The following is a 14,289-nucleotide window of genomic DNA, read 5'->3' on the forward strand; positions in this document are numbered from 1 at the left end:
TAGTCAAGAACTGCTGGAGCATCCTTGTGGTAATGTTGATACAAAATTGTAATGTCATGCTCCTCTGGACAGATGTGAGTTAATCCAAGAGGCAAGGAATATTCCTGAGCTTATGTATTTGGCCAATACTGGCCAAAATTCTGTTGGGGAATGTTATGTACAAAAATGTAATTGTAGAATTGTTTTTTGTTCTCTGGGTTGCCCATTTTCATCCTGCTGAATGTGTGATGAGGTGCACAATTATATACATATGCAATAAGTAGATCCAGAGGAGTGTAACGGACAGCATAGCGAACAAGTACAATTGCTTGTGAACTTTCTGAGAACAGGAATCCCATCCTGTGCCCCATTCTTCTTTTTTCTTTCTCCATGTGCCTCCAGAGGCAGTTCAGAACTTGGAAAAGACACAGTAGAAAGCCATTTTCTGCATACCCAATAGGCTTTTGCAAGAATATCTCTCTGTCTGATTTTAATATGTGAAGAAATTCATATCACTATCGGCATAGCCTAAAAGCTTAATATCTGATAGCTGCATTTTGTTGTTTTTGGACAATCTAGCCATAGTCACCACAAATCAGATGCTACTGTGGTAAGGATATTAGACAAGTCATTCTGTACAAGATCCAGAATAGCTGACTTCACAGTGGCTTGAAACTTCAAGTTAGCTGACTAGTGAAGTTGGTTTAAAGCCTATGTGACATATTACTTTCTACAATTATCACAATTTGAGGGCAAACCAAGTTGTCAGTAGGGGCCTTTGGAACTGGGCAGCCCATCAAAATACAGAATACTGAAAAGGTCAACTGGAAATGGCATAGGACTATATTTCATAAAATATAGGCATTGCATTTTAGAAATCTTATTTGTGTGACAAAAATCATGACAAGAACATAGCTTGGCATAAAATCAATAGACTCAGTCAAGGCCTGTAATAAATAATAGAAATAAGGAACAGCATACATTTAACCAGTTTTCATTACAGGTTAAAGCCACTGTAATTTCCTAGGTGATCTCTAGGAACTGCATAATTTTCAAAGAAAAATCAAAGCTAGAAGAACCAGCATTTGAAAGCAAGTAGAGGTGGCATCATTGTAACAGAAGCAGGACATACTCCAACCACTTTCCTCAGGACAGACCAGGTAAATCAGGAACACTGGGGTTCCACTTCCCAAAGATGTTCTACGATTCTGTGACTGATAGGATATAACTAAGTAACTAACTCATGTGCTTTGAGATAGTTATGTGCTATCACAACAGAACTAATAGTGACCCAAATAGGGCTTTCAAGAAAAGTGAGATAATTAAGGAGTGTTTTTACTCATTCCACTCCCCCAGTGAGTTTCCATGGCCAAGTGGAAATAAAAACCCTGGTCCATCATGCTATCCACTACGTTATACTAGCATTCATGATTCCTTATGTTACTATTGTATCTGATGTGCCGGAATCAGATATTGCTGATGAACCAAGTTATTTTAAACTCTTACAAAGATCTATTTTGCAAAACTCCAAATATATTTATTTATTTATTTATTTGTTGAATTTTTACCCCGCCCATTTAGTCAACCGATTACTGTTGGCGGCTAACAGCATATACAATGAACCATTTAAAATATGGTACAAATAATATATCAATAGACAAAGAATCAAGGTGAGAGAACAAAATAAATCAAGAGGTGGCTGGAGGGAAGGCTTGCCTAAATAGCCAGGTTTTCAGTTGGCATTTGAAAATGCCCACCGAAGGGGCCATATTCTTCTTTGTTCCTGCACATTTTAGGAATTAACAGTAATTTATATTACTGCTACCAGGCATCATAGAGTTGATTTCCTCTAATTATGAATCTCCAAGTTTTTTACTCCTATGTTTGGTGGAAGCTCTGCCCTCTAGCTCCCCCTACTGGATCATTATGATATGCATCTTATCACAGTATTGTATAAAGTTGCAAATTGCAATTTAAACAGTTTTAAGCCTTTCAGATATATATGCAAAATTGGAAATCTGTAATATATAATGAGCAAGAACATCATGTATTTAATATAATGAAAAAACAACAAACTTGTGGAATGTGTTGTTTGACTAGTTTATCTGGTTTTAATATTGAACTACAAAGTCAAACTAGCCATACAGATATATGCATGCAACCTTCTTCTTTCAGAAGACATATGCTTGTGAACACCGACTATTGGGGGAAGCAACAAAAGAAATCCATTCTCTCAATTTCTTTCTGGGCTACTGTGGGAGCGAAAAGGCTAGGTAACATAAGCCATTGGGCTGATGTTCTTACGAAAATACTGAATTTTTAATGGTTCTTTGAAAAAATGCTTCTAGATATTTTTCACATGCCAACTACTAAGTAAATAAGTTCTGAAGTTACTGTTTCAGCAAAAGACAGATGCATTCATCCCTACTACAGTAGATGCACTGAATCAATGGAATGGTGTTAAATGCTGATTGATCAAGCTCTTGTTGATTCAAGTTTATTTTATTATTTATATTATTTGTATGCCGCCTTTCTTCCCATATGGGACCCAACTTGCTTCACGGCAACTGAAACTAAAATTATAAAATGCATGCATGTAGGTATGTAAAACATTTTTATCCCAACTTCCTCCTTAAAAGGACCCAAGGTGGCTTACATCATTAAAAGACAATATAAAAGCCAACAACAATGAGTATACAAATACTGGAAAGGATCAAACAAATACCATACCAAAAATAAAAAAAATTAATAAGTATTTTAAAAATCCATAAGCAACACCTAAAGACACTCAAAGCAGTAAGCTGCAACAATGCATTTTTAAAAACCCACTCATGGAAAGCTTGCTTGAAGAAAAAGGTCTTTGCCTGCTTGTGGAAGGACAGCAAAGATGGGGCCAGGTTGGCCTCTTCTAGGAGGAAGTTCCAAAGTCTGAGAACAGCATCAGAGAAGGCCCTCTTGTGTCACTACCAATCACACCTGTAAAGGCAGTGGAGCCAAGAGAAAGGCCTTTCTTGGTGATCTTAATACTTGAGCAGACTCATAAAGGGAGATATGGTCTTTGAGACAGCTTGGGCCCAAGCCATTTAGGGTTTTTATAGGTAAGAAACAACACCTTGAATTCAGCCTGGAGATGGGTTGGCAGCCAGTGGAGCTGCTGTAACAGGTAGTTTATGTGATCCCTATAACCAGCCCCAGTCAGCTTTCTGACTGCTGAATTTTAGACATTTCCAGACACTTTCCACACGGAGAGCATTGCAGTAATCCAGCCAGGATGTACAGTACCAAGGCTTGTATCACCATCAGATCAGATCTCTCCAGGAACAGACATAGCTAGTGCACAGTTTCAATTGTGCAAATGCACTCCTGACCTCCACCAAAACCTGAGCATCCAGACTCAGAGACAAATCCAAGAGCACCCCCAAGCTGCTCACCTGTGTTTTCAGAGGGAATGCAGAGGGCTGCATCCTTGTTCCTTAATCTGCCTTTCAACTGAATAGGAGTACCTCTGTCTGAATTAAGTTTCAGTTTAATCACCCTTATACAGTCCGTTACTGACACTAGACACTAATCTAAAGCTGAAAGAGCCTCCTCTGATTTAGATGGCAAGGAGAGATAGATTTGGATATCATCCTCAGACTGGTGACACCAAACCCCCAAACTCTGGAAACCTCTCCCAGCATTGCATGTAAATGTTAAGTAACACAGGAGACAAAACAGAACCCTGGGGGAATCTACTGGCCAGTGGCCAGATAGTTGAGCAGGATTCTCCCAGCACCATCTTCTAGGTTCTCTCCTCCAGGAAGGACCAGAATCGCCACACAACAGTACCTCCAAGTTCCATCCCAGAAAGATAGGCCAAAAGGATACCATGGGCAATGGGTATCAACAGCTTCTGAGAGGTCCAGTAGAACGTTATCTCTTCTGCTTTATAATATATCATTTGGAAAGAAATGTTTAGATGAAAAAGAACATGTAGATGAAGAGAGAGGAGGAGGAGAAAGAAAAGAATGAATTAGGGTCAAATTAACTAATCTGAAGGCACAATCTAACAAATAAATCTCTTGTAGCCACTAATGGAGCAAATTTCAGGAAGGCTGCAATCTTATGGGCAGAAAGGAATGTCTGCCTTCACATGCCCCCTTAGTTACAGTGTCAGAAAGCTCTCATTTTCTTCCAATCATTGCTCTAATTGTCATAAGAGCACAAACAAAGCATGAACATCTAGTCTTGTCAGGGAAAACTGAGGAAGGCTTACAGTCAGTAGGAGGGCTGTCCTGAGAGTAGTGTCATACTAGAAATCTTGAAAGGGGTAGACTCCTTTACAGAACTACTCTGGGTGACAACAGCAGGCCCACAAAAGTGATTTAAAACTGAGTCATGCCAATTACAAAAGTACTAGAGAAAAGTCAGGGCAGCAACTAATACTAATAGGAAACACCAATAAATGCATGTTCTGGTCGTGACAAATATGTAATTTTTGGATACCCAGCTGTGTCCTATGTAATTTTTTGATACCTAGCTGTGTCCTTTAACAAAAGAACCAACAAAAAGAGAGATAACTATGTATTTAATCCTACATTACATTGAGGATTTAATGCAAGATGCAAGTGTTACTGAAGTTATTGGGAATAGCTGTCCAGTGTTATTACATTTGTTTTATCTGAAAATGAACCTTGTCATGGACAGTGTCAGTTGACAGAGAGACCTTCTCTAAAATGAAAGAACTGGCTAAAGGCAGAAGTCCAGAGTGTCACAGAAACACAGGACTATAGAGTTGGAAGGTTATTTTGATCCAACCTGTTGTTGATGCAAGAAACCAATAGCTACAGGATTCCCAAAAGATCAAACCTATTTAAAATCTCCACTGGGGAGAGTTTACCACCTTCTGAATGAACTGATTCCACTGTTGTTATTGTCAGTAAGATTTTCCTAATGTTTAGCTGAAATCCTCTTTCTGTATTTGGAATCCATTGGATCCTACACTTTGGAGCAACATAAAACAATGAACTCTACCCAGCCACAAGGACCGGGAATCACTACATACAAAAGACCAGCTAATGACACCCATCAACCACAGTGACAGATAATCTCTCCTTCTTATCACAACAATACACCCACAACAAAACACACTAATCACCCATCTACAGAAAAAAACAAAAGCCCATCTCACAGCCATAAATACTCCACTCCCAAGCCAACTATACCAGAGCACAGAGTGCTGTCCTCTGAAGATGCCGGCCACAGAGACTGGTGAAACGTTAGGAAGAACAACCTTCAGAACACGACCAAAGAGCCCGAAAAAGCCACAACAACCATAAACAACCTTGCTCATCTTCCTTATGACAAGTGGTTTCACACATCACCTGGAATCCAAGTGAGCATTTTTGAATTTTGGTCTCACATGAAGCCACCAAACTCTGTACAATAAAGAATGCCATGAAGAGTCACAACGAGGATATATTTGCCTTTCTGTGTTACAATTTCAACTTCATCTTGTTTGTTTCACAAGCTCTATGCATTGTATAAATACATCTGAAAACATGGGTCATTCTCTCAAGTTGCTTCATTGTTTTTTCCTATCTGTTACCAACCCAGTTCCTGGTGCACCACTTTTCCCCAGAGTTTGGTATCCCTCTGTCCGCTAGAACATTGCTCGTCTCCCTACTAGGCCTTAGTTTGAAGGCCTTTGCAAGACTTCTAGCAAACATGTTCTTCCCAACACCAGTGAGGCAAAACCTATCTGTTGCCAGGAACTTTTCTTTATGAAGTGCAGGCCATGGTCCAAGAAGTCAAACATTTCTCAATGACACCAACTGTGCAACCAGTTGTTCACAAAAAAGAAGCAGGAGGACTGTTGAGACATACTGCTAATAACATTGAAACAAAGAACATAGCAATTATATAAATAAATCAGAAGCTGAGAAAACTGTTGGACTGTTTAAAGACATAGAAGTTAAAACAGTGTTAAAGAAGATGGAGAATGGGGATTCAGTACAGCAGGAGTCAAGGAGGAATTAGATCCAGTATATAGGGATAGTTTCCAAGTATTGCTCTTACTCAGAACTGAGTTTTATAAGCATGTATTCCAAAAGCCCCACCCAATTGCTGGCATTTAAGCAAAATTCTTCTCATGAGGACATTTTTTCTTAAAGAAGCCTTCATAAAGAAACCTGAACAATCCCTAGAGATGGTCACTTCTTCAAGAGACCACAAATCTCACTGGTGTTTTCATACACTTGTATTCACTGCCACATATCCTTTATTCATGGGATGATGTTCCCCATCTCTTGGGACAATGATCCCGCAGTGCTTTCCCCCAAGATCCCAGTTTGTTTGAGGCGGTATGCTTTTTTTTTGTACCATCTGGCTCAGAAGGCTAGGATTTACCATTAGAGGAGGATTCCTCCAAGAATGGGATGAAAGAATTTGATCAGGACCACATGTATGAAATAGCATAAAAGGTGTCAGGATGCTCACACTATCAGTGATAGTTTTATCAGCTGCTAGTGCTACTAATACGTATAGTAGTTATTTGAATGTTTCAAAGGTTTCAGATGATTCAAGCCGCATATAAAGCTTTTAGGTAACTCCTGTCAAAGCACAAGGTGTTGTCACCATAAATAGAAAATTTATGGTGCCAGCATCTAACCAAAATATGTGTATTGGTCATTTCTAGTATCATCCTTCCTGTCTCTCTCAAACCTGTGGTGCTAAAATGACAACACTTCAGACCCTACCTAAAGCAATTATTGTAATAATGCACTTACATGTATTCTTTAAAATAGGACTGCTTATTTGTTTAGCATCAGGAATATCTCTTGCCTCTCTACCAGGTGTTATTTCAAATAGCTCTGTGCAAACATTAGGAACATGTTGAAGCCTTCTATTGAATCTATACTGAATCTGTGGGAATCTGAAAGGAAATGAATGCGCGCAGGAGAGGCGTCATGCACGCCTTCGATCTCCGCAGCTTTTTTGCTCTCTCAGCCCAGCAAGATGCAAACAACAAGGGCCACGTGATGTTTTTGGCGCGAACGAGCGCTATTTAAGGAAGCGACGGCTGCTGGAAAATTCTCTTTCGCTTTGGCAGACGGAGAGTTACATCCCTGTGGTGGCTTTTCAGACGGAGACTTGTGCTTGTAACGGTGGGAGGGGGGTAGTCTTGAGCTACCTCCCGGTTTATTGTTTCCCTGTTTCAGCTCGTTAAGGGGCCTGATTCATTAAACTTTTACTATTGCTGAGGTACGGAGGAGTTAGATCCAGAGGGGAGGTTGGAGTGGTAGTGCAGGCGAGCGGGCGCGCCAGCTCGGCGCTGCCCAAAGAACAGCTATTGGGCGCCCCCTCCCCCCACCTCCCAGAGTAGTTCTGACCATCAGCTTTTAGGCAGTTACTCGGGAGGCTTCCCGCGCTGACCGCTAACAAAAAACGGGCGAGCGTAAGCTGCGCCTGGCTGCAATCACCTGTTTGGCAGCTCCCCCCCCACTCCCTAAGTAAACTTGAATGGTGGCAATAGGGTGCAAGGAGGGCGAACGGGAAAGGCGAGTGAGGCGTCCAGTCACCCTCTTGGGCGGATTGTTTGCAGGATTGTTTGCAGGAGGCGAGGAGAGCGAGCAGGGGAGCGCGTGGGCGTGTTCGCCCTGCTGCGCGCCAAGAGTCATCTGCCGTTTCTCCCCTCTACACAGAGGATTAGCCTCTGGGGATCTGTGGGGATCCCGGTGCCTGGGCTTCCCTTTCTTTCCATTTGCAGGGTGTTTGGGTGGATTAAAGCTGGGAGGAAATCAGCGAAGCTTTCAGTCGCCCTCCCCAGCTATTTGATTTCAAGCGTGGAGTCTCTGCAGCAGCAGGGGGTTTCACTTTGGGCTAGGGGACATTGTGTGGCAGACGTGGGGTATTTTATGTTTGGCTGGCATTTTCTAAGTTCACCTCCGTTGTTTAACTGCCTCTCCCTCACCCAGTTTTTTTTTTCTTCAATTCTAGCTGCTAAAGCAGCCAATTGGGGAGGGGGGTTCAAGTGGGCTCCGTTTTTGTTTCATTACAAGCCAGGATTGCTTGCTCCTGTCCCCCATTTACCAGTTAATTACATTTAAAATATATATAATTTTGAGGCATTTCATTAACAAGGGGGGCTTAATTGATTAACACATTAGGGCTGATCTGGAACAAGGGCATAAATTAATTGTTTGGTGGAGTGGTATTATTTGCGATGCACATCCATATATACTATATATCTTAGGGATTGGATAAAGGGATACACAATTCTTGAGATAGCCTGGACCCAGGCTATAATACGTAATAATATTATTAAGAAGATATATAGTAATACTATTTACAGTTTGCAGGTTTTTAATTTGATTTGCCTGTACAATAAAAATACTCAATTCATTGGGTGCACATACAGTAATTACTAGACAGACATATAAAGTTCAGGATCTCAGGGACTACATATACATTAATAATAAATACTATCAATAGGTATATATATATCTCAATACTATTTACAGTTTGCAAGTTGCTAATTGAATTGCCTGTACTGAACAAAGAGAGCTCAAATTCATAATAATTGAGGTACCCATTTTGGTGCGTTGCATCGGTAATTACCGGTAATTTTAATTGACAAAAGTATTTTTTTTCCAGCTGATTATGTAATTCATCATAATACGTTGTTGGAGGCAAAGTTTATTGTTGTTCTTATTGTTCTTATTATGGTTTCTCTATATTCTTGCCATAAGGGTCAACAATAACAGATATGGCCTTGAAAAATTGGTTTAATTATAATAGCAGTTACAGTGGACCCTTGACTTACAGACGGCTTGACTTACAGACTTTTTGAGTTACAGATTTCTCTGGCCGCAAAATTTAGGTTTGACTTGCAGACTGAGATTTGACTTACAGACCAAAAAAAAACCAAAATGGAACAAAAACGGCCTGTTACGGGATTAATGGGTTTTCAGTGCACTGTAGGTCAATGGAGACTTGATCTACAGATTTTTTGACTTGAGAACCTCCTTCCAATACGGATTAAGTTCTCAAGTCAAGACCCCACTGTACTCTCAACTGTCAATTCATATATAGATACATGGGAGCAGCAATTAACCACAGAATTTAATTACAGAATGTTGAATATAATAGAACAGCTGACTTAGGGCACCTTGAACACCCTTGTCAGAGTTGGCCCTACATTCTTGGAATGTTTTGGGATAGAAGTTGCAGATAGTTCCCACAGTTTGTGCAAGGCCATGACACATAGATTAGACAGGGGAACTAAGAGCATCAAGAAGGCCAGACTTAAATCATTAGCACAGAAATTAACAGATTTATTATTCTTGAGCCTGCCCAGGTCTCGGACTGCAGCTAGGCGCAATGAAGGCATGGCATCTGCAACTCCAAGGGTTTGTACTATAGAGAAACGATGTTCATCTGCTCCAGTAGCATCTGAGACAGCAGTACTATATCAAGAATGGGCATGAGGAGGTCAGACTCAGAACCTTAACCTTGTGTGGATTACCGGTAGGACGGGATATCTTTATGCACGTACACCATTGCACCGGGAGCATAGACATTCAGTGGTTCTTTCTCCTTCTCAGAGAAAGATACCTTGACATTGTTCTTTGCAGTGTGGTAACGAATCTGATTGCCATGATGTGCTGAAGAGACGTCAGGCCTTGCAGAGAGTCTGTATAGAATTAAAATGTGGATTGCGAGCTATGAAGCCACCACTGGCATGGCATTTTACCTCAGACTGTTGCAGGTGAAAGGTAGAGAACACAACAGCCGCATTGAATGCCGGGGGCTTGCTCTACTTGGTAGCCACCCACAAAATCAAGTAGAGACCCAGCCAAGTCACCTACTGATTGATTAAGGCGGCACTCACCATCACAACAATATAGGGAGTTGCAAGAAATTAAACGGGCAGAGGTAACCCTGAAAAAAGGGACCCGGCCAGTTAAAGTTGAAAGGAAAATTAGGCAAAGGGTGTATAGTAATTCCTTGGCCCATTGCCTGATGAATTATTTTCCATCAATAAGGATTAGGGTAGCTGTAGTTCTAGGTTAATATGTATTCAAATGCTGGGAGGCAGTCTGGGGCTACTCCTAGACAAACAAATAAGCAAAAGAGTGCCAGTTGCATATCTAACTTGTATCGGGATAGAACTTGACACAGTACAACAAATGTCAAGGTTACTGTAGTATAACAGGGGGGACCTTAGATCTAAAATAGGGGGTTTTTAATGCTTAGAAGACAGCATCACTCAAAGATTTACAAAATAGTTAGAAGTGGATGGTGCTCGGGCATCTGGCATGATGCATGGCAGCAGGATTGCAACACGGGAGTTCTAACCTTGTGGCATTGTCCAATTATTGGCGACTCCTTGGCTTTGAGCTGGCAAATGGTTAAATCCAGTCATTTATCTCGGGTGTGACACCTTGACGGTTATATTGGGAGCAACCCTATGTCGCAATCTGAGTGGGTGATGAGATTGGTTAGGGCCTTTACATTGCGGGCTTGGCAATTAATATTGGTGCAGGCCAGCTATGTGCTGGGCATTGGCAACAAATGATGGATGCACTATGATGCAAACAGATGTAACGGCTCAAGAATGGTCTAATGAGAAGGGGCGGTGCAGGGGATGTTTGAGTCCTCATCGCTCCTGTTTGTTTGGAATGCACGTGGGAGTAGTGGGTGCTCAAATGAATCAAATAAGTTTGGGGGCTATGCAGCATTGCTGGCATACACCAAATCCATGCTTCAAACGCATGTGCTGCTAGGCAAGGGTGAAAGGTAGAATATTCCCTTCAACACATTGATAAGTCCCTGGCTAAGTATCAGTTTTGAAACTGACTAACTTAGTCTTAACTGGGGTAGGAACTTCAGACCTACAGTTGGATACTTGTTTATACAGGATAGTTGTAGGATCCACTGCAGTGGCCCAGAGGAGTAGAACTGTTAGGCTGGTGATCACCTGTAAGTTATATAAAGTACACTAGGACCTTACCTAATGTGTAGGTAGGGGCATGGCTTCTGTCTTTACAGGTCCCCTTGGGTGCGGAAGGCATGGCAACTAATGATCATTGGTCATAGTTATTTTCATAGGCAGAGCATTATGCTGCTGCTTCCCCATGGGGGAACATTTTGGCTTAAGCCCAGGCACATATAACCTGGAAAGGGCCGAAAGGTAGGCAGTGGATTCAGCTTGGGGTGATGATGGCATTTTGCCAGTTACCACCAGATGTGCTTGTTGCTCACCCTCGAGGCAAGGAGTTGTCTAAAATTTCAAGTAAGGTTTTGAATCTGGACATTCTGCATGACCTTAAGTCGTTGAATGCCAGGTATCCTACAAGGCGGATCTTATGGTCCAATATTATTCCTCGATTAGCCGGGCAAGGTTGGGTGAGGACTGTTGCTGGTAACAAGGCTCGAGCGAGCTTTAAGAAAAATGTGCAGTTCAGGGAAGGGGGACCCATGCCTATTAGATTTAGAACTGAGAAGGGGGATTAGGGAGTTACCAAAGGAGAGAGGGAGCAGAATACCTGAGATTTAGGGATCCCTCAACAGTGGCTACCATGAGAGGTGATGCAGATCAAATTAAGCAGTTAAGATGTGGGCCGGCTGGTTGTTACCACAAATATGTCAGACCACTACCTAACCTATGGCAGAGGCTGTTTATATCATTTCAGGTGGTGAGACCCGGCAGTGACGATGATACTTCATGATTGGAGGCATAGTTTCGTCCATTGGGCGGCATATGGTGCTGCATCTTCCCCATGTGGGAATGATTTGGGGGCTTGGTGCCCATGCATTTTGTCTTGGAATGGCATGCCTGGCATGAATTGGTTACAGCTTGGAGGAAGGACATCGTTGGAAAATGGGCCTCTGGGCATTTTGGTGGTACATTTGATTGGCAATGGTTGGTATAGATTGCCAGAAAAGGCACTGATGTCTTGTCGCGCGCGCACACACACACACACACACAGACACAGACACACACACACACACACACACACACACACACACACACACACACACACACACACACACACACACACACACACACACACACGTGACATGCAATGGTTACAATTTGGAAGGATTACCTCTTTTGGAAATATGCCTCCAGACACCTTGGTGGTTCATTTGGGGGGCAATGACTTGCCCAGAGTGCCAGGAAAGGCACTGATATTGAACAAGCTACACGCATTATATCCCGCCATGCAGATCATTTAGTCAAAAATTATACCACGCTTAAATCAGCGTGGAGCACAACACATTGATAAGGTAAACAAGGCCCGTCATCAGGTCAATAAGGAAGTTTGTAGAGGTGTCAGCAAATGCGGCCTCGGGTCTGTGATTGGTCATCACAGAATTCAAACATCCAACTTGGAGTATTTCCGTAAGGATGGAGTCCACCTGTCTGATGCAGGTTTGGACATTTTTTTTGGGAGGATTTGAGAGGGGGCCTGCTGGTGGAACTTGGTCTTTCTGGTGGGTACATGGGACATAGCCGATGCTAGTCCTCATGTTTTGGCGGGTAGTGCGGGAATAACTGGTCGTCACGGTGTCTCCCTTTTGTAATAATCTTAATGCAAACAGCACGTCAGTTCTGACGCTTTCTGCGGATCGTGCGATTACAGGGCCGAAGGTAACTGATGCGCTGGAACACTTTCGCACCAAAAGTCATCAAATATGATGGCTGGAGGTCCGGGGTGTTTAATTGAGGCCTTCCAGGTTCCTCCGGTCGCTAGACAGCTGGAACCTGGGGCATGGGACTCGCCCATTGACATATAAGGAATTATTTGGTGTTATTTCCCCGCACTACCGCAGGCCCCCTCAATTCTGGTTGGTTTATCTGGTTAAAAAATTGGTTTTAATAAAGTGTGGCCCATATTTAAAACCCAATGAGTTGTTGTCTTGCGTCTTCATTTCTGGGCTTGGGGGAGCAAATGAATGCGCGCAGGAGAGGCGTCATGCACGCCTTCGATCTCCGCAGCTTTTTTGCTCTCTCAGCCCAGCAAGATGCAAACAACAAGGGCCACGTGATGTTTTTGGCGCGAACGAGCGCTATTTAAGGAAGCGACGGCTGCTGGAAAATTCTCTTTCGCTTTGGCACCCACCCGCCCACCCCTTTTTTCTAGTGTGCTTTTGGGGTCGCCTGTTTTAGGGGCCGGATAGGAATTTTTGACCTCTATCCTGATTGGCTTTTGGATGGGGGGATTTTTCGCCTATCCCACACTAGATAAGGGCCTTATTGTGTTGTGGCATTTGATGGTGGTGTATTATACTCGGTCACACTGGCGGGTAGTGCGGGAATAACTGGTCGTCACGGTGTCTCCCTTTTGTAATAATCTTAATGCAAACAGCACGTCAGTTCTGACGCTTTCTGCGGATCGTGAGATTACAGGGCCGAAGGTAACTGATGCGCTGGAACACTTTCGCACCAAAAGTCATCAAATATGATGGCTGGAGGTCCGGGGTGTTTAATTGAGGCCTTCCAGGTTCCTCCGGTCGCTAGACAGCTGGAACCTGGGGCATGGGACTCGCCCATTGACATATAAGGAATTATTTGGTGTTATTTCCCCGCACTACCGCAGGCCCCCTCAATTCTGGTTGGTTTATCTGGTTAAAAAATTGGTTTTAATAAAGTGTGGCCCATATTTAAAACCCAATGAGTTGTTGTCTTGCGTCTTCATTTCTGGGCTTGGGGGAGCAATACAGATAAACATTAAAGATGTCAGAACAGCACAAATGTACTATTATGCCTGGAGTGAGAAATATTACCAAATAGGCAGGATCCTGCAGTGAATTAAATAAAAATACTTTTGAGGTAACATTGCACAATAAATAGCTGCAGCAGTTCCCTTTTATCAAGGTGCAAATTACTTAATTCAACAAAGTAAGTATGTTGCTATGGTTTAATTGTTGCTTTGGTGCTGGAGATCAGCACTAAAAATGAAATATGAAGCATTTACATTTTCATAGTTGGAAAATAGATCTATCAGGCATGCCACAGTAATTGTATTGTCATTGAAAAATGCTCACCAAATCTCTAGCTGTTAGACAAAGCATCCATTTAATAAAATGTACTGACCATACAGCATTACTGTAAATTCCACATCATTTTCAATAATATCTCTGCTTTTACTCTATGTCTATGATTATTATCTCTGACCATAAATCATTGTTAACCTTTAAAAAGGTTCCAATCAATGTACATATTTCTTATCTCTCCATATTACTTTTGCTTAGTCAACAGTCATTTAAATCATCTAAGTATATCAATTTTAAAAATGTTAAGAACAGATCTAAACATCTTGT

The sequence above is a fragment of the Pogona vitticeps genome, chromosome 3, assembly GCF_051106095.1.
Source record: "Pogona vitticeps strain Pit_001003342236 chromosome 3, PviZW2.1, whole genome shotgun sequence".
NCBI lineage: Eukaryota > Metazoa > Chordata > Lepidosauria > Squamata > Agamidae > Pogona > Pogona vitticeps.